This window comes from Pipistrellus kuhlii, unplaced genomic scaffold, assembly GCF_014108245.1.
Source record: "Pipistrellus kuhlii isolate mPipKuh1 unplaced genomic scaffold, mPipKuh1.p scaffold_m20_p_5, whole genome shotgun sequence".
Lineage (NCBI taxonomy): Eukaryota > Metazoa > Chordata > Mammalia > Chiroptera > Vespertilionidae > Pipistrellus > Pipistrellus kuhlii.
In genome coordinates, this window is record NW_023425551.1 from 31,417,879 (window position 1) to 31,439,988 (window position 22,110).

At 42.5% G+C, this 22,110-nt stretch overlaps 1 protein-coding gene and 2 long non-coding RNA genes across 5 annotated transcripts in view; all 3 read right to left on the minus strand.

Moving 5' to 3' along the window:
* The window catches only part of FOXO3 (forkhead box O3), a 109,804-nt gene that overhangs the window by 54,192 nt on the left and 33,502 nt on the right, over nucleotides 1–22,110 (minus strand). The window lies entirely within an intron of this gene.
* LOC118705866 lies at nucleotides 777–3,507 on the minus strand. The gene is made up of 3 exons (XR_004983836.2): nucleotides 3,135–3,507; nucleotides 2,667–2,912; nucleotides 777–2,440 (listed from the first exon to the last, which is right to left on the minus strand). It is a non-coding gene; the product is annotated as an uncharacterized LOC118705866 (long non-coding RNA).
* LOC123651341 lies at nucleotides 18,004–19,783 on the minus strand. The gene is made up of 2 exons (XR_006739981.1): nucleotides 19,173–19,783; nucleotides 18,004–18,970 (listed from the first exon to the last, which is right to left on the minus strand). It is a non-coding gene; the product is annotated as an uncharacterized LOC123651341 (long non-coding RNA).

Sequence of the window (22,110 nt, forward strand, 5' to 3'; positions counted from 1 at the left end):
TTACAATGGTATTCTCCACAAAGTTGGGTGGCTTGGACGGATAGATTCCTTTGTCTTTCTGGGAAGAGGCCATGGGATTTCATATTGTAATGACATTAAAAAAAAAAAAAGGCAATAAATACCCAGAAACAAAAGTCTGACAAGGCCTGCCGGGGGAGGGGATAGGAACAAAAAAACAAACAAACAAACAAAAAAAGCTTTTCCACAGCTGAGGCCCAAGGATGCACAATGGGGCTGAGCCAGTGTCTGGCCCACACCTGAGACAGCTCTGAGCTGTCTCCAGGGAGGAGCCTGGAGGTGGCAAGCTCCCCACCCAGACTGAGAAGGTGAGGCATCAGGGAAAGATTTGCATGTGCAGGTGAGTTCACAAAGCCTGCCTGCCACCATATCGTCCCCTCGCCCACAAAACGGCCTACAACTCCCACCCACACGCACCCATGATCCAGAAGTCCTGAAGACAGCCTCATCTGAGCTCCCTGATGAGGCTCTGCGGGCTCGGGGTGTCCGCCCTGAGCCGTCCTGAGAGCTGCCGGGAGCACCACCCACCGCTCCCCAAACCAGGTGCTGGAATCACAGCAGATTCCGGTAGGTTCTAAGGCCTGAGTTCCTCCATGGCGTGTCCGGGACGAGAGAGGGCACCGAGCCACAGAGCAGAGGCACAGCCCCTGCCTGGGCGCGGGCCTCCTCTCCAGCCTCTCCCCAGCCCGGGCAGTGGATGGCCCTCCCTGCTGCCTCCGCTGTAGCTCAGGAAGGGGACACGGCCTTTTTTTTTTTTCTAAGTCCCTCTTACACATGATTCTAGAACTCCAGAGAAGCAAGTTTCTGACAGAATGCCTGAATGGGGGACACAGCACACAGGGGCTCGGCCCACAGACATCACGCAAAATGTGTCACTTCCCCTCATCTGCTGCTGGTGCTGCTGTCCGCCCTGCTCGAGGGAGCGGGTAAGGCCCACGGGTCCCCGTGAGCTCTGCGGACACTGGGCGTGTAGGACTATCACAGCAACAGGACAGGCAGTCCATAAGAATGCTGCTGTTGCCATGTGCACTGGCTCCTTCCGGTGAGGAGCGGAAGGCCCCTCAATGTCTGTGCTGTGGGGAGAAGGAAGGCCAGGGAAAATACTGGGAAGGGAGAGGATGGGGAGCAGGGGTGTTGAAAAACAGTCCTGGCTGCGTGGCTCAGTCGGGTTGTAGCACTGTCTCATGCACTAAAGGTTGCATGTTCGATTCCCAGTCAGGCACATACCTAGGTTGCAAGTTTGATCCCCAGTTGGGGTGTGTTTGAGAACTGATAGATGTTTCTTTCTCTCTCTCTCTCCTCTTTTCTCTTCTCTTTACAAATCAATGAAAGCTATCTCCTTGGGTAAGGATTTTTTTTTTTAAAGATGCTGAAAAACAAAGATACCCCCAAAAATGAGTGGGGGGAAGAACATCTCAACTCAACCATATCCTCTAATTCTCCACAAGCAAAATCTTTGCTCTGATTTGATCTCAAGTGGAAATTACATGGACAAGATCCAGTTTCCTTCTCTGAGCTGATTCAAGTGAACTCTCATGCACAAAAGCAAATCTCAAGACAGAAAGCTCCCGCTCTCCCTAGCTCTCCTGTTCCCCATAACCGTTTCTCAGTTCCACATGCCTCTGCCGCTTTCCTCCAACTCTCCAGACAGCTTACCCCTCAGTGGTATTAGGACCACAACCATCCCTACCACCACAGAAGCATGACTGCAGGTAGAGACCTGAGGCGAGTTCAGGGGAGCTCCATCCAGCACACCCTACCAGCAGGCACTGCCTCCCTGGCAAGCACACTCGTGGCCTGACGTAGGGGAGATAAAGCCTCAATGTTCTCCCCCACAAGTTACAAAATGGCTTTATCCTCTCAGGCTTAAGGTAAAGTTTACCAGCCTTGGCACTACTGGCATGTGAGCCGGGTAACTCTCTGTGGGGACTGTCCTGTGCAACAGAGCAGACTCAGAAGCACCTCTGGCCTCCACCCACCGGACTGCAGTAGCCACTCCCCAGTAGTGACCTGTGTGCATGCAGCCCCATCCATGTTGAGAACCACTGGCTTAAGATATCACTTCTGCATACTCTCTTTATAAATGTCAACATTTTTACAGGGAGAAAACAGACATGGAGTGCTACAAGCTACTTAACTCTTTTGTGTGAATTAATCTTTGCTCCGAGAGGTATACACCCAGATAAGGATATGATTACCCAGCAAGGGCTCAAGCTTGGTGGCAGGGCTGACGGCTGAGGTGGTGGGCCGGAGGCAGGGGGATGGAGAATGCTGCCAGTAGGAAACACGCTTCAAGAAGAAACAGCTGACACACCATTCACAGCACAGGGCTTGAAGATGCCTTTTCCCCTATTTATAAAGGAACAGAACCAACTTCAAGTCTGTCTTATCCAACAAACACAGACCTGACCCTGTAAAAAACCTACAGAGCTGAAACCGGTTTGGCTCAGTGGATAGAGCGTTGGTCTGCGGACTGAAAGATTCCGGTCAAGGGCATGTACATTGGTTGCGGGCACATCCCCGGTGGGGGATGTGCAGGAGGCAGCTGGTCGATGTTTCTCTCATCATCGATGTTTCTAGCTCTCTATCCCTCTCCCTTCCTCTCTGTAAAAATCAATAAAAATATATATATTAAAAAAAAAAAAAACCTACAGAACCTACAGACTGAACTTCACCAAACACCCACGACCAAAGGTCAAACTGGACTTGGCCAATAAAATGAGCCCCAAATCTCAGCATTGTTGACTAAAGTGTGTCTCTAGAGGCATTTGACAAGCACCTCGGAGCCCCTCATTGAAACACTGCCGTAGGTGAGACACAAACCTATGGTGTGGAGTGATTCTGTTGGTGGCCTCACAGACACTTGGATCCACACTGAGAAAAGCAACCAATAACTATCATTCTAGACCAGTGGTTGGCAAACTCATTAGTCAACAGAACCAAATATCAACAGTACAACCATTGAATTTCTTTTGAGAGCCAAATTTTTAAAACTTAAAACTTCTTCTAACGCCACTTCTTCAAAACAGACTCACCCAGGCCGTGGTATTTTGTGGAAGAGTCACACTCAAGGGGCCAAAGAGCCGCATGTGGCTCTCGAGCCGCAGTTTGCAGACCACTGTTCTAGGAGGTCTAGATGATACACAAAAGAATAAAGCGTGTTTCCTGCCCTCAAGGCTGCTGACAATCCATCAAGCTGGGAAAAGAAAAGGCTAATTGCACATTCAACATCCTTACCACCTAATAGCAGCAGCTAAGATTTACTGGACGCCTCTAATGTGCCAAGCTCCATGCAAAGCACTTTGTAACTATCACCTCTTTAATCCTTTCAACAGCCCTATAATATAAGGAGTATTACCATCCCCAATCTACAGCTGGAAACAAAAACAAAACTGAGGTTCAAAGAGACCAGGTGACTTGCTCAAAGTCGTACAGCAGATAATGGGACTTGGATGCACATCCAGACTCATTTCCAGCCACGGTGCCATGCTGTGCAGCAGTGTGAAAGGGCTGGAGCCCAGGGAGTTGGGAGACCCACTGGGATTCTCTACAGAAAGCCAAAGACAGGCTGGGGGAGGGGAAGAAAAAGTTCTTTAAAAAGCAAAAAGTTCTTTAAAAATTAGCTCTATGTCACCCAGCAGCCTAACCAGCTATTCGAAATACTACTGCCCACGAGGAAATCCAAGTCTTTTCTTTAAAGGATTGAAGCTGCAGTGAGCGGGGTACTGCAGACAGGCACAGAGGAAGACCAATACTCCGTTTCCTTCCAAGGGTAAGTATCACTCTTTCTACTGGGTTTAAAACTTTCGTTTGATTTCTACCACCATATCCATCTCCGGGTCAGCGAATATTCTTCATCTCACCATGACTCCTCTCAAAGTCCACCGATTCTAGGCGCCCACTTCCCAGGACGACGGCCACACACACCTTCCCCTGCGTGGCCTTTTAAGAACACATAAATGGCTTTTACACGTTACAAGGTCAGGAGGATGTGAACACCTAGCTTGGGCCTACGTTTGGATGTCACTTGTCCAAAGTGTTTATTCAAATGACCTTTCTACTCCTTCCAAAGTGGGTTTGTACTGGAGAGAAATTGGCCACGCTGGTGAGAGATTTATTCCAACACGTATTCACTATGATAGTGGGGTCTATCGTGCACCACAGATATATTTAATTCTTTCTTCTGGCTGTTACCTTGTTGGTTGTATTTTGAAGGTGACTCCTTTAAATGACCAAAGAAAGCCCTGGGTTGGCTTGATGGCACTGGATGCCTTTGTGACTCACACAAGCAAGTCAGCAGGCAGCTGGCTCACCCACATGAGCGGGGGGCTCCCGGTGTCCCCCCAACCACTGGCCATCATGGGCAACTCCCTGCTTTTCAGGCAGAGCAAGGACACACAAGTCTGGTTTCCAAAGTGCCTCATGGTGATTACACTGGTTTGGTGATTCACTAAGCAGTACAGGATGTGCCCAATTACACATTCTATTTATTTTTTTCCGATCTTATTTCATAAACTCCAATTTCACAAGAACGTAGATTCTCCATCCAACAAAATTATCCAACTTTTGAACAATTGAAATGATAATTGCCCACAAAACTCTTTTTAGAAATGAGAGTATACATAAGACATGATCTGAAGACATAATAATTTTTAAATGTTTTGGTCATGTCCTTCATTCAAACATTTTAAAAGTGCCCACATTTTGGATATTCTGAGAGGCCAAGGGCACAAAAAGAGAATCATTTTCCGAGTGTCAGTGATAAAACATGAAGCAACAAAGATACCAAACCGGCCCTTTATCAAACAAAACAGCTTTTATCAAGTAAAGCATTAACAATATTACTTTTCTTCTCCTCTACTCCCACCCCAGATCTAAGACTACAACTTGAAATCTTTAGGAAGAAGGTGCCAACAAAAGCAGCTGCTGAAAAATAAAATTCTTACTATAAACAAATGATTAGTTCTTTCCAAATTAACAACTTGGTGTTCTCTTCCTCAGACTCAGAAACATGGCTTCTTCATTCAAATGGTCCCAATTCCACCAGGCATGACGCCTTCCGTCTGCAAAGGACTATGGGAGAAATAGAGTGGCCTGTCTGCGAAGGGCTGGGAACAATCATTTTTAGGGGGAATGTCTATATTCCCCATGGAACAAACCGAGGCCACTTACCACCACATATTTTCCCCCTAAAGAAACCGCCTCCCTCCTCTGCGAGGAAAATGACTGCTCAGTGGGTTAAGGAAAAATGTTTCACACATAAAAACGAACCAAAAGGCGGCACAAAACCATGTGAGACCTCTAAGCCAGGAACCAGTCGATGATACTGGGTACTCCTGGGCTCCTGAATGCAAACATGGTCTGATGTTCTGACCCCCCCCCCCTCACCTCCCCCAAATAGAATGAAAGGATTTAACTCGTGTCAGAGCCTTACAGGGGACACTGTTAGAACTGGTTTAGGAAACGAAGGAGGCTCTGAGGCAAGGAAGGCTACGGATCTGTTCTGCTCTAAGAAGGGCCTGTGGAAACTCCCGATGACTCCTAGCAAACCTGCTCCTGTAATTTAACCCGTGAGGGACCGGGCAGGTTTAGGAAATGAGGCTCCACGAAGGTGGCGACATGTCTTAGTTGGCAGGCATGAAAGACTCATTTGTCAGGCTTCGCAACCAAGCTTAAGTGAGATTTAGGAGTAAGACACGCCAAATTAAAATTCTTAAGGACCATTAATCACAGCCCCATGACTTCATGTAGAGTAATACAACATATGCTTATGTAGGTCTGGTCTTTATTCTTAATCAGAGGTATTAGCCACAGCCTATGGGAGGAACTGTTTCAAAAGTGGGACAAGCATGGTTCAGCCCATTCATTATTTTAAATAATTAAATCATACAGATATGGCTATGAAATTTTTGTTATTCTTGGATACAAATAAACAGATGGCCAGTAAGGAAATGAGATCAACCTTGCAGCTGAGACTATACTATATTCCACTTCCAGTTTCTGAATGTCAACGCTTAGGAGACACATCCCAAGAATCCAACTGGTAACCAGAACATGAAAAATTATTTTTATTCCACTGGTTTGGCCTACTCCAACTGCTAGGAAGTAGGAATAAGGAGAAGTAATGCATAGCAGAGCACCACGTATGCAATTTGCATTTAATAAATATTATTTGGATGACTAAAGGGAGCAGTTACTCAAACACTGGCCAGCATATTGAGAATCCAGGGCCTCTATTCTTCAAATCACAAGCACTCTCGGTTGGAAAGCAAAGGTACTATGTCTGCGTTATAGGCAGGCTTTCTGCCTTGGCCCCACCGTTACACCAACTCCTCCCTCACCACCACCCTTCCCGCAGGTTCTGCTTTAAACAGTTAATATAGTCAGAGATTTTGGCACTGACATCACATTTATCATGGATTCCTGCTCTAATGGAAAACTGGAGAGAATGGATAAAGCAACTACTGGTTTTCAAACACTGGACAATAAGGCAGCACAAGACCTAATTCCTGAGAAGCATGAAGCAAATGAGGCAATCCCTGTAATTCCCTGAGCTCACTGCCAAGAGGCGGTTTCCAGCCCACAGCACGGAGAAGGGGGAACGCAAGAGCATGGAAGTCCACGGACTTGGAGAGACAGAGGTCAGTATTCAGGGAGGCCACAACTGCTGGTACTGGCAGGGCAGCACGCCTGGGAGGAGAGGAGCCCCGAGCGGCCCTAGTGTCTTAGGCTGAGTTCCGATCTGTGTGAGAGGAGACTACGTCAATTCAGGGAGAGAAGCTCCAGAAAACGGTTTATTTAAGATGCCCCAGAGTTCACACAGGGCTGGTAATAGTTCAGGCTTCCAGAGGCAAACATGGAAGTAATTCGTAATACACATGGTATCCGATTAAAATCCTCAGAAAAGTATCAGCTTAGTATTATAGCCAAGTCATCCGTAAACTAAAGGCTGCTTTGGACCCCTACCCTAACAAAGCCTAAAAGCTAGCTTCCAAATGACCCAACTGATTCCCAGTATCCTAACTGCATGCCAGAACCAAGTCCAAAACTGTTTGAAGAAATACAACAAAATCTAGCATCTAACAATGTGTATCTGGTACCCAAAAATTATCAGGAATGCAAAGTAAGAAAAATAACCCATAACCAAGAGAGAGAAAAACCAATCCACAGAAACAGATGCAGAAATGACAAATGATTAGCAAACAAGGGCATTAAACAAGTTAGTAAACTGGTGTAGCTTCTTTGGAAAACAGTTCCTCAAATGGTTAAACTGAAGTTACACTATGATCCAGCAATTCCTCCTAGGTATAGTAAATCCTCCTTTAATGCTGTCAAAAGGTTCTGTGACTTTAAGCTAAACAACATATAGTGAAACCAAATTTACCACAGGCTAATTGATATAAATAAGAGGTAAGTTCTTATCACATCTCATCAACATGATAACTAAGTGACATTATTCAGAGACTTAGGTTAGAAAATATAAGGTACTATGTCTTTGATATATAGGCAAAATCCCCAAAAAGAAACGAAAATATATGTCTACACAAAAACCTGTACACTAATGTTCCTACCAGTCGTACTACTAATAGCCAAAAAGTAAAAGCTGCCCAAATGTCCATTAACTTATGAATGATTAAAATGTGGTATATCCACGTAATGGAATATTATTCAGCAATAAAAAGGAACGAAGCACTGATACATCCTACAACCTGGATGAACCTTGGTAACATGATGCTAAGTAAAAGAAAATAGTCATAAAAGACCCCATATTATATAATTTCATTTATATAAATGTCCTAAATATTGTCAAATCTTTAGAGACAGAGAAATTAGTGGTTGCCTGGCTGGAGATGAGACACAATAGGGAGTGACTGCTGATGGGTACAAAGTTTCTCTGTGTGGTGATGAAAATGTTCTAAAAGGATACTGATGCTGTACTATGTGATGGCATTATAGGAAGTGTCCTAAATAGCCAAATCTTTAGAGACAAGAGAGATTAGTGGTTACCTGAGCTGGGATGAGACAGAATGGGGAGTGACAGCTGATGGGTACAAAGTTTCTCCGTGGGGTGATGAAAATGTCCCAAAATTACACTGTGGCGATAGCGGCACAATCCTATTAATGTACTAAAAACCACTGACTTACACACTTTAAATGGGTAAACACATACCAATGTGGATTATGTCTCAATAACACTGTTAAAATGTATTATAAATGTACTTCATGTAGTAAGAAGGTAGAGCAAAAGGAGGCAGAAAAATAGATACAATGCAATTCCAGTAACATTTATATCTGAAATAAATAGTACACTGGATGAGATTAATAGCAGATTAGACATTGTAGAAGATCCGTCAACTTTAAGATACAATAAAAATTATCAAAAATAAAGCACAGAGAGAGACTGAAAAACAAATTAACAGATTATGGAGGCAATATTAGGTTGTCTAATGTGTAACTAGAATTTAAAAGAGAGAGGGAGAGCACAGAAAAAATAATTGAAAAATAATGGCTAAATTTTCTTTTTTATAAAAACAACAATCCCACAGACCCAAGAAAACTTAACAAACCCTAAATAGAATAAATATCAAGAAAACCACAGAAAGACACACCACATCAACAAACAGAAAACTAAAATAAGATGGAAGAATTAAACCTAAACAAATCATAATTACATAAAATATTCTTTTAAAAAAACAAACCTCCAAATTAAAGGCAGAGATTGTCAAATTGAATCAAACAACAACAAAAACAAAACCCAACTATTTGCAGTCTACATGCATATAGACACAGACAGGCTAAATATAAAGGCACAGGTTATAAGTATAAGGTGAGAAAATGGTATACCATACAAACACTAATCAAAAGAAAGCTGAAGTCACCATGTTCATGCCTGCTTTATTAACATAGATTTTAACAAAGAATATTGCCAGGATGAAGAGGAATATTCCATAACAACAAAGGAGTCAATGTACCAACATGTAACAATCTTAAATGTTTATCCACCAGTAATGGAATTTCAAAACACTTGAAGATAAAACAGATAAAACTGAAAAGAGAAGTAGACAAATCCACAATTATAGCTGGATAGACAAATCCACAATTATAACTAGATACTTCAAAATTGTTTCACAGTAATTGATCGAATACAAAGTGAAGGTGACCATCTTGATCAAATTGGCATTTATTTTATAGAGCACATCAACTAATAGAGCAAATACTAGTACCCCTTCTTTTCAAGTACACACAAAACGTTCACCATGACATCATGATCATAGTCTAGGCCATAAAACACGTTTCGATAAACTTAAAAGATAAACATACAAAGTAAGTTCTCTGACCACAAAGGGATTAACTTAGAAAACAATAAAAAAAAAAAGGTCTTCTGGGAAAACCTCCATGTTACGTGGAAATTAAATAATTCACTTCTAAATAAACTATAGGTCAAAGATGAAATCACAAAGTAAATTACAAAGTATTTTTAACTGAATGTGAAAACAAATATTGTTGGATGTAGCTAAAGCAGTTGTTAACAGGAAATTTATAGCTTTAAATGCTTATATTATGAAAGAAGAAAGGTTTCAAATAAATGATTAAGTTACCAGAAAAACAGCAAATTAGACCCAGAATGCAGAAGGAAAGAAATAATAAACAGAAATTAAGGGAACTAAAAACATACAAGTAACAGAGAAAAACCAATGAGACCAAATGTAGATTCTTTAAAAAGATCAGCACTATGATAAAGTTGTAGGCATACTGATAAAGAACAAACACAGAAGACAAATGATCAACATCAGGTATGAAAACATCACTACAGATTATATACACATTAAAAGAAAATTAAAGGAATATTATAAGCTCCTAAGTTTGGCAACTTAGAGGAAATTGACAAGATTCTTAAAAGATACAGACATTAAAACCCACTACAGAAAAAATAGAAAAGCCAGTAGTAGCACTATATCTATTAAGTAAATTGTTTAAAAAACCTCCCAAAGAAAATTCCAGGCTTTAAAAGATTCACTATTGAATTCTTCCAACATTTTAAGGAAAAAATAAAACAAATTCTACCAGAAAGCAGAAGAGGGAACAATTTCCACTTCATTTTATGATACCATCATTACCCTGATACCAGAACCAGATAAAGATATTATAAGAAAGGTACAGGATCAGTATCTCTTATGAAGATAAACACAAAAATCGTTAATCAAATGTTAGCAACTTGAATCTAGCAACACAAAAAATTACTCCAAATACAAAAATATATCCCCAAAGACTTCAATGTGAATATTCATAGCAGATTTATTAACAATAAAAAAATGGAAACAATCCAAATGTCTATCAATGGATAAAATACTGTGCTATATTTACATAATGTAACATTCATATAATGGAATACTTCTTGGTAATTTAAATGAATTGAATCAGTGATAAAAGACACAGATGAATTTCAAATGCACCCCGCTAAGTGCAAGGAACTAACAAAAAAGGCTACATACAGCCTATTTATATAAAATTCTAGAAAAGGCTAAGGGCAGCTCAAACTTTGCTGAGGGCCCAGAGTAGGGAGCAGAGACTGACTGTAAAGGGGCACCAGGAGATTTTTTATAGTGATGAAATGTTTATATCATGATTGTGGTGTCAGTTACACAACTGTACACATTTATCAAAACTCAAAATTTCCACTTCAATTGGTTAAGTTTTATTATATTCAAATTATACAAGTCAATAAATGATTAAATTTATTTACAGGTGAATTTCAAACAAAAATTACATAGTTTTGTGTGTGTTTTTCAAAGACAGAGAAAATTTTATTTCACTGTAAAATTATCCAAATGCTTCAAACGTCAGGATTGTAGGAAAACAGTCTTCATATTCTTATTCTTTGGGTTATAAATTGGCGGTGGCAGCAGCAGGGTAGGGGGACAGCAACAAAAGTGTAAGAAGTATGTGAGGATTCTCTGACTTGTTTAAACTGCATTTATTTGCTTCAGATTCTGTCCAACCCTTCCCCCTATCATTTATATTTATTTGTAAACACCATAGAATAAAAATTTGTTCTCTCTCCCTCAAAAATCAGCGCTCATGCTCTTTCTCCTCCCTCCCTCCTTCCCTCCTTTCCTCCCTCTCTTCCTCCCTCCCTCTCTCCAGTACTTTCTAATTTTTTTCTTCTTTGACTCAGTACAAAGGTGAAGAGGCCCAACCTATTAGGCTGAGAGGTCGTCTCACGACTCTCATTGATACAGACTTATGACCACTGAATCCTCCTTTTAATTCTATTGCCTTTCTTGTGCAGCAAACTTCCTATAGCTAATTGACTGTGAGTTTCTGGTCACCAGTCCACAGTTAGAACCTAAGCGATTCTTGTGACTCCTAGATTCAGTCCTTTTAAAATTATAAAAGCAATCACTATAATATTAAAGAATATTAAAAAATACTTTAAAAAGAGCTCTCTAAGAGGTTAATAGTTAAATTACAAATCCGTCCAATACTTGTCCTATTAAAGTAATAATTTAAAATAATCACTATAAAACGTATATACAGATAAAAACAAAACACATCAAACAAAGAGAGCAGAGAAATCTCTTAATGTGACCAAGTAAATAGCTCGTGTGCATATAACCAGATTTGCCAGGAACTCACATAAATTAATAGGGGCTGTAATATGTTCCCCCCAACATTTTTCTTTTCAAAAGTGTGTGAGTGTGTGAGTGTGCGTGTGTTCTACTAATCCAACATGTGCATCTCCTGGGTTTAATAAAAGGACCCTGGTCTAGGCAACAGCAGCCCTTGGTTAACAGCTGAGTCCAGCAGGCACTGTTACCAACATGGCAGTATTTTGTTGCCAGGCCCTAAGCTACAACTGAAGGACCTGCAATGAGGTGCACCTCTACTAAGGGGCGTGGCCTGAAGGAAGAGGCAGGTGAGAACACAACTGCCTTCCAATTGTAGAGGTCACTTTGTTGGCCCGTGTGGCTGACCCAGAAATACAAAGCGATGCAGTAAGAAACAAATCCACTTGGCTATCTGGCATTTAACCACCTCCCTTCTTAACCACCTCCAATCTCAACACTGTATTTTCACCACCACCTTGAAACAAGTTGATGTCCAGGACAGATAGTATTTTGTTGGCTGGTTTTAAAACCAGACAGATCAAGACTCAGAGCTTTACAACTGTGCCAAGACACCCCGGAACTAAGTAGCCAAGCCTGGACTAGAACCCCAGGCCTGTACGTACCGGGGTAGGTAACACCCTGGCACCTCTCCATGGATGTGGATATCCTTCTTTCAGCACAACCGCTCCTACCCACAGCCTTTTCCCCTCGGAAAAACTCCGGGGACCTGTCTCGTCTGTAAGCACGCAACTTTTAGAAGTGACGTGACGATTCACCATTCATTTAGGAAGAAAGGCTAAAAATAGCAAGGCTCAGCGATAATCCATTTACTCAGCTTACCAGTTATAAACCACTGCTTTCCTCAATGTGAACTGCAGTAGGCTGATCTTAAAGACATTTAAGAACTGACCTCCAATAACCTCTTCTGCATCACATCCTCTTGTAACTGTCCATTTGGATTAAGGCAAAACCTTGAGGTCCGGCTGAGAAACCCCTGCAACTGGCGGAAGCACACTGGCCACCTCAGGTTCACAAAGGAACGGGGCTCTATCCCGCAGAGCACTAACTGCTTACGCACCTATCCTGCAGTCGAGACAGATCTGTCCAGTTTTCTAACCCAGAGAGGTAGGTGTAAAGAAAAATAAAAAAAATTTCCCCCTCTCTGAAAATAACATTTCTTTTCAAACTTTTAAAAGAACTATCAGAAATGCTAAACCTTATACAAGTACCAAAGCCAAAAAACAGGTTTTAAATTGTTGACCACTTATAAACACACCCAGAGACAGCTAAAAGGGATCCTAAAGGGTACACTCTGTTCGGAGCCCACGGAGCTGGCTAGCAGGCAGGAGATATGGCTTCCTGATTTCTGTCATGAGTTTCTGTTTCTGGATTTTGTTTGTGATAGGGAAACTACAGTAGCATCAGAAGAGGGCTGGGTTTGGGTGGTGGTGTTTTTTAACCCAACAAGTTCTGAGAAGTTCTTTAAGAACCCTCACACTTAGTTTAGATTATTTCTCTAGTCTAGTCCACGTTCCGTTCCCCGGTGCGGGTAAAACAGAATCCCGTTAGAATAAGCCTCGTTGGCAGAACGACTTGTAATACCAGGAAACAGGTCTGTGATAGCCAATTCCCAACCTTCTTTGGGAAGGAGTGCCAATTTGTCCACCTTTCAGTTTCCCACGGCGCTGAACTAGAGATTTCACCCAACTCAAGCATCATAAAGACGATGCTGAGCACAACACAGACATTTCGGTATAAAAGAGAGAAACCTCAGGTGATCTCCAGGACGACTGGGGGGATGCGAATGAAGCTCTGCATCATTCCTGGTGAACAGAATGAAGGAACTGGACTAGGATTTCTACACAGCTTTCAACTCTGACCTCCTGTGATCCCAAGGTCCTTGGAAAATGGCAGACCTGCCATCAACTCAAAACACTGCTAGGCTGAAAACGAGGAACTGACAATGACCTCAATTCACCTTCCAGGATCATCCACCGTTAGAGAATATTTACTGCAGCGCCTGGCACATAGTAGGTGTCACTAGACATTTACTGAGCCAATGAACAGATTTCTTCCTTAGCATTTGAGGTAAAACGTCCAAAGAATTTAATCTGTGAGCCCCTAACGGCTGCTTATATCTTACTGTGAGACAGGATAGCAGAACAGTAAGAATAGGGGGCTCCCCTGGGCCTGGGGGACTGCACAGAATTTATCCACCATCATCTGAGCATCTGAATAGGCAAGACAAACAGGGTTAGAAATGAATGCATTTTCCAATCCCAATTTTAAGAACACGCAGCCTTACTGGAACTATAAACACAGTACTAGTGAAGCAGGTTTCTAAAGAAGAGAGTGTAGAAAATATTGTTCTATAATATTTCAATTAGTGATAAAAAAAAAATAAAAAAAAAACCACAGCCACCACCAAACTTTTATCTCCTAAGTATGTCCCTTTGGGTATGAAGGACAAAACAGGTAAGTTAATAAGTAAAAAGAGTTCTGAATTCCATCAGTCTGAGAACTCATGACTATACCTTGCTCCTAAATATTCTACTATCCCAGTGGTTCTTTCGATTTTTACAAATAACAAAACAAACAAATGAACATGGGCACTTGGCCGGTCGAACTAGCACTGCCTTCTTCCATGTACTCTTGTTGAGCTACCTTTATGGGACATTACCCCTACTCCTGCTGTCACCGCAGGCAACAAAAATGTAACCACACACATCGGTGGCCAAAGAGCCAGCTCTTAAAACAGCTGTGAAACTAGCATGTGCTCAAGGTGACCAAAATACACATTTTAGCCATTCAAAACACGCAGGCTGGTGTCCCGGGGTGCTCGGTAAGAGGAGTACAGGCTGGGAAAAGCACTGGGAAAGGTCTGCTGGCTCCGAGGCTGTCCACGAGCCTGCCTCCTGGGGAGAAGCGAGCTGTGAATGGGTCTCCATCACACAGTGGCAGGTCTGTACAGACACGTCACGTCTGAGAAGACGTATTTTCCTCCCCTCCTTATGGTTTCTGTTCCACCAGTGGCACCACTGCTGTGGGTCAATAACCCAGGGAGTTCAGGGAGAGGGCGAGGAATGTCACAGTGCAGTGCCTGACTGCCATGCAGAGAAAACGCCCTATTGGGCAGATGCGCCCAGGAACTGCCCTCGGGAAAAGGAGCCAGGGTACGGTCTGCAGTGGGGGACAAGAGGGGTGATACACTATGGAGTTCGTCTCAGAAAGAATTCCTCATCTCCAGAGTGCTGGGGTTTCTAGGCAAGAGCAGGAATTATTCATTAACTGAGATGAACATAATTGGCATCGAAGCAAGAGGCTCTGATCAGACTCCTATCAAACCACATAGAACTCACCTTCAAACCCTTAGTACCTCAGGGGGTTGTGTTCTGTCCTGGCCCCACCTCTTTTAAATGTATAATTGTTCTGTTTCAGAACAACGCTGCTTTGTGGCATTAACTGTCTTAATTTACCTGCAATTCTTTTCTTTTTAAAAAATTATTTTCTGTTTTGTTTTTAAATATATTTTATTGATTTTTCACAGAGAGGAAGAAAGAGGGATAGAGAGTTAGAAACATCGATGAAGAGAGATACATCGACCAGCTGCCTCCTGCACACTCCCCACCAGGGATGTGCCCGCAACCAATGTACATGCCCCTGACTGGAATCGAACCTGGGACCTTTCAGTCCGCAGACCAACGCTCTATCCACTGAGCCAAACCGGTTTCGGCTACTTGCAATTCTTAACATTAAAATATCCAAAACATTTCACCCATGACAATTTGCAGAGTAATTAACTACTACCAAGGATCACATACTCACATTACAAGATGAAACCTTTTTCTGGTCCTCAGAGTGATGTAAAAGAAAGTGCCACATCTTACCAAATATTTGCATCTATGACTTTTCCCTTCAACCTAGTTTTCTTTTCATTCGCTGTCCTACCTCATCCTCCTGTTGTATTTCCATCCTGGCCGCCTCCCATGACCTGGCCAGGTCCCTCATTTTATCTAAGCAGATTATCAAAACAGGAAGCACCCCAATATCCATTGTGGGGAGTGTGCAGGAGGCAGCTGGTCGATGTATCTCTCTTCATCGATGTTTCTAACTCTCTATCCCTCTTCTCTTTCTAAGGTAATTCCAATCATCCCTGAATCATTTGTGATATTAAGGTAATCTGATCTAAAATCCCACCATGTATGCGGGCACATACCCAGTGGGGGGTGTGCAAGAGGCAGCTGATCGATGACTCTCATCGATGTTTCTAACTCTCTCTCTCCCTTCCTCTCTGTACAAAATCAATAAAATATATTTTAAAATAATAATAATTAAAAAATAAAATAAAATAAAATCCCACCATGTATTTACCACGTGTGCGCATTTGGGTAAGGTTTTAATTGGTCTAAGCCCGTTTCCTTTTCCGAGAAATGAGAAACATCATATGCAAGGGACCTAGCACAATGTCTGATGCACAATGAGTGCTCAAAAATTAGCAGCTGTTAAACAGGAGGATCCCCACAATAAAAGAGTATGGCTATACACTTCACTCAGCTCAATTTTAAAAAGTTTATTTTTGGCCTACGTGATATTTTTAAAATAAAAAATAAAAATTATAAAGCTAAAAGGCCATGTCCCTGTGGCACGGTAAGGAAAAACAAAAAAATCTTCCAAAGAGAAGCATTGGCTTTAAATGCCCCTTTCTCTCTCCTCATTGAGCCATTATAAATCCACAGGTGGGCCACGTCACAACAAATGGGAGAAGTCTCAAATTCACCGCCCAGTCGCCCAGCCGTGACATTCAGATGTGGCCCAGGAGGGCATCTCCATAGGGATGAACCAGAGCTGAGGCAGTTCTCCAGACACCAAATAAGGGTCCAAACCAGACACACAAAAACGCAACAATAAAAACTTAACCTGAAGCAGCCAGGGGGTTGGGGGATGGGGAGTGTGTGTGTGTGTGTGTGTGTGCATACGCACATGTGTGCACGTGTATTTATTTTTTTGGTTGAATTCACACGCTGTTCAATTCTAGCAGAGATCCTAAACTGTAACAATAATTTGTTGTTCAAACACGATAATGAACAGTGAGTGTGAACTGAATATTTCTTGTTCACAAATAGGTTGATGTCAAACATGGTATCATGCACTAATAAATCATATGCAGCCTCCTCAGCACTGCAATACAGGTTTAGAATAGAACTACTCACTCACTCCAAGCAAAGGCATGCCTCTGTGGAATGGTACCCAAACCCAAAAAGCACACAAACTGCCTCAGAAAGCTCTTCCATAGCAAACAGAGGCGTCATGCATCATAATCCACGAAGAGTTAACCTGCCCCTGAAGAGGAGAAAGGAATTTTTAAATGTTCACCTCATTTACTCTTACCAAGAAATATACAGTTGTCTTTCAGTTTCTCTTGAGGATTTATCACACTCACCATCATTCTAGATTTTTCAAGAAATATCTGGAAATACCTATGCAATGAAACTTGTTTGTTGACAATGTAAGCGTTTCTCTCCTGCAGACTAGCTGCATCGTCTAATTTTGCAGGATGCTGACCTGTCTCCTAGAGCTACTCTGATTGGAATCCGACACCACCATTTCGATCGCTATCGAATGGGGTGATACTGCTGCACATTCTGTCACCTCAACACCATATTCTTTCAGAGTCGCATACGTCACCCTCTGTAGTCAGCGTCACAAACACTCCGGACATCTTTCTTTTCAGGCGACGCTAATGTAACACCAAACAAGTTAGTGAGCATGGTCTCTTCTGAAATCATCCCGCCTTCTCCAAGAGTGATCTGCCATTCTAAGAGTAAAACAATTTTTACTGAAATCAGCCTGATTCATCGTAAATATCACAGCACTGAGAAAAGAGAAAACAACTACAGAATTTGAAACACAAAAGGAGAAAAAAAAAAACTGTCTTGCACTTGGAGGAATGTGTTTGCTACCCTCTACCAAAAAGTAGAATTCTAGCAAGGATTTCATTTATCTCAGAAAATACAAATAAATTCATGTCCCAAATTTTTGGTAGGTATATATTCGTAACCCTCTGTTATTGCTTCAAAAATCAATAAGAAAAATCGAACCCAATCTTACTGCTTCAAAATCACTGCCTGGTCACACCAAGAGAAACACTAGACCAGTTAGTGTAAGGAGAAGGGAAAAACGCATCTCATCAGCTCTGCCTACTCTTAACAGCTCATTAAAAGACCAGACTCACCTCGCACCTCTCAAATGAGCTGCTATCCTGTATAAGACACATACGCACCCTCTCACCTATTTCGTGTTATTTTAACCAGGCTTTATAAAAAGTGAAGGTTTTTCTGTCTTTAAGACTACCAGTAATGACAGCCCACCCTTGCCGGCTTCTTCTAGACACAGCACAATAGGAGACGTCACACAAGAACAGGAGTGAGGACCTGGAGTGATTTCTTATAATTATTTATATCCATCATGTAACAAATCCTCTGAGGCTCTGCAAAACCACCTCAGCAGAGTCCCAAACTTCATGCAAACACAAGATCCTGGCGGCATCTACCATTCTGAAAGACTTTCCTGGGTGAAGTGGGACTAGTAAACCCACAGTCAAGTGGGGAGTGTGCGCTGCCCACAGGGGCATGGCACAACTGCAGATCTCTGAAAGTAACTGCTCTGTGTTGGCAAGGGTATGAGAAATGAGCACTTCCATTCACTGCTGACAGGAGTTGAAAAGGTTTTTGGTTTTTTTCCTGAAAGGAAAAAGAGAAACAAAGCAAAGAAGCAAAGCTTTAGAATTCTGCATACTCTGAGGCATCCACTTCATTTCTAAAAAAAAAAAAAAAGATGCCCATGAACAGGGGCTAGGTAGAGGTGGACAAAGGGGAGAACAATAGGGACATCTGTAATAGTGGCGACAGCAAAAATAAAGTTTAAAAATCGCAAAAAAAAAAAAAAAAAAGATGTACATACAACACTTAACTATAAAAGTGTCATCAGTGATATTTATAACTGCAGAAAAACTGGGGGTGGGAGTGGGCAGAGGGTGTAACAATCCATCTAGAGATAATAAGCTAAATAAATGACATTTACTTCATGCAATAAAAACAATGTTATACAATGAAATATTATGCCATCATTCAAATGATATCACTGGGCATTTATCCCAGAGAAATGAAACCTGTGTTCACACAAAAGTGCATCGCAGCTTTCTTCAAAATAGCGAAAAAGTGGAAACAACCCAAATATTCATCAACTGATAAAGGGATAAAGTGTGATATATCCATACAGTGGAAAAGTATCCGTGCAATGAATAGGAACAAACTATTCATATGGGTAACAACTTGGGTAAATCTCTAGGGCACATGTGTCAAACACAAGGCCTGCGGGCCAAATCCGTCCCTCCAGGCCTTGCAATGTGGCCCGCACCGCGCTGTCATCACTGCACTCCGCTGCGTTTCCATCACAATGACAGTTTATGACTGTTCAGTAAACCATTCGGCCCGCGATTTAGGCTGGATTTTAGATTTTGGCCCCTTCTCTGATTGAGTTCGACACCCCTACTCTAGGGAATTAGGCTGAATGAAAACCCTCAATGCCAAAAGGTCACATACTGTATGATTCCAGTTGTATAACATTCTTGCAATAAATAAATTATAAAACTGGAGAGCAGATTAGATTAGTGGTTGCCAGGATCTAGGGTGGAAGTGAGAGAAAGGCAACAGGAGGAATCCTTGTGGTGATGGAAATGTTCTGTATCTTGACTCTCAATGTCAGGACCTTGGTTCTATACACTACAATTTTGCAAGATGTCATCACCGGGGGAAGCTAGGCAATAGTACATGGGATCTTGTATTATGTCTTTCAGCTGCATGTGACTCTGTAATTATTTCTAGAGTAGAGGCCCGGTGCATGAAATTCATGCACCGGGGATAGAGGAGGAGGGACCCTCAGCCCAGCCTCTCCAATCTGGGACCTCTTGAGGGATGTCCAACTGCCTGTTTAGGCCCGATCCCGGTACAATCGGGCCTAAACATGCAGTCGTACATCCCTCTAACAATCCCTCTCAGGACTGCTGGCTCCCAACTGCTCGCCTGCCTGCTTTCCTATTGCCCCTAACCGCTTCTGCCTGCCAGCCTGATCACCCCCTAACCACTCCCCTGCCAGCCTGATTGATATCTAACTGCTCCCCTGCCTGCATGATTGCCCCTAACTGCCCTCCCCTGCAGGTCTGGTCACCCCCAACTTCCCTACTCCGCTGGCCTGGTCACCCCTAACTGCCCTTCCCTGCAGGCTTGATTGTCCCTAACTGCCCTCCCTTGCAGGCCTGGTCCCCCCCAACTGTCCTCCCCTGGTCATCTTGTGGCAGCCATCTTGTGTCCACATGGGGCAGGCATCTTTGACCACATGGGGGCGGCCATCTTGTGTGTTGTGACAGTCAATTTGCATATTACTCTTTTATTATATAGAAGCCTGGTGCACTGGTTGGGGCCAGCTGATTTGCCTTGAAGGGTGTCCTGGATCAGGGTGGGGGTTCCCTTGGGTTGTGGGGCAGCCTGGGTGAGGGAGGAGGGAGGAAGGGAAAGAAGAAGGGAGGGAATGGATTTCCCCTCAGAAGATTTGAGAGGAATATCTAGGGGTAAGTGGTGCTGGGAACACACAGCAACTCAATCCTGCTCAGAGGGCTGATACAGATACTGATGGGTCTTTAAGGAAAAGACCAGCTACCCAATGCTTTGGTGCTGAAACGTGGCTACATTTTAAACTTGAGATGGACAATCCATTGTCCACAGTCAAGCACAAATGGGACAAAAAGAAGAAACTGGGATTTCTATGCCAGAGGCATAGAAATTAACAGAAACCACATATGGTGAGTGTGCATGGGCTTGCTTCCCAGATACTTATTTTAAAGCATTTCTAAATTTGTGAGTCAGATTTTAATGAACTAGGTCTTTTTGTTGTTGTTGCTGTGTTGTTGTTTTTTAAGGAGGATGGGAGAAAGGTTTAGAAAACAAAATCTGGCACACAGAACTTAGGAAAGCTGAGACACCAGAGTGTCTTTGTAGAAACATCTCAATCCTGTTGAGGTCCAGAGCAAGATGCACAAAAATTATAATATTTTACAGACTGTGTGTAAGGTCATTATGCAGAGCACTATGAACAGCCTGTAATCTTGAACTATTTATGCTGCCTCCTAACTAAAACACTGAACACCCAGAACATCATTCAAGTAAAAAGAAATAGCTGAATTCAAAACATAAATCTGCAAACTATAGTTGTGATATATACACACACATGCACCTATTCTAGGCATAGCTGAGAGCATACAGGTGAATAGAAATTAATGTATTTTGGTCCTAGAATAAGTAGCAAAGTTAGTATGTAGGAGAATTATATATTCCTCTTGTATGTAAAACTGCCCTGTCTTAAAAGGAAATCTCCACTATAAAAGGTTATGTCTTTCAAGAACATTCCAGAACCTGTTTCCATTTCAAAAGGGTCATTTACTTATTAACTGGAATAACAACAGGATAAAAGGAAGGTGGAGGACAAGGAATAAGAAAATAACTTGTACTTGCAGTCATTCGGGTCTAGGAAGGAGCAAACAGATCCTGCATACCGTTTTCTAAACACCCGGTTTACATGTCAAGTTTCTTATATAATAACTGTCAGTAACCTTACTAATTACATCTAAAAATAAGGAGGGGAGAGAAAGAATATGCACAGATGAGAAAGAGAAATTCCTCCTTCCTGGCCACTGTAAGAAGCCCAGAGTGCCGGAGGTGGGGGATCATGTGGAGGTGGTCCCTGCCCCAGGTCGGGAGTCTCCATCATCATCAGGACACAGGAACAGGGAAAGAGAATCTAGCTATATCAATCTGGCTAGCATTCCTGGAAGCCGTGTGTTTGCCAATTTTATGAATGGGAGCCTTCCCAGAACCTATTTAGAATTCTTTTCCTAAATCTGTTTCCATGATGGTGAATTTCCAGTAAGTCAATCACCAAAAAAAATGTGTAACACTCCCCTCTCTTGCCTCACTACTACACCAAATCTGGACAACCCCAAGCTCTGGACCTGTGCTTCTGACTCATGCTGCACTGAACTGTTCAAGAGGGAGCTCTAGATTTCCCCATTTCCCAGCAGCCCCTCCGTAGGCAGCGGGTCCAGAGCATGGGGCAATGCCTCAGCAGCTCTTTCATGCATCCTGCTGTGGTGGTCTCCATTCAGTTTATCACTCAGCAGCAACTGCTTAGTAATCCCCCGTCATCCCCACCCTACAAATATCCCTATCAGCAGAGCTGGGGAGCAACAAGTCAGCAGAATTCAGCCAATCCATTCCTCCTATGGGGCTTAAGTAACTCAAGTGAAGATGAAGAAACTATTGAAAAACACAATGCAGGGTAAAAAGACTGCTCCAGGCTGAGAAGCAAGGAGGTTTTTCCCTCCCAAAACTGGGTAACCCAGAAGGGAGGGTCAAGAGGAAGAAGGGAAAGA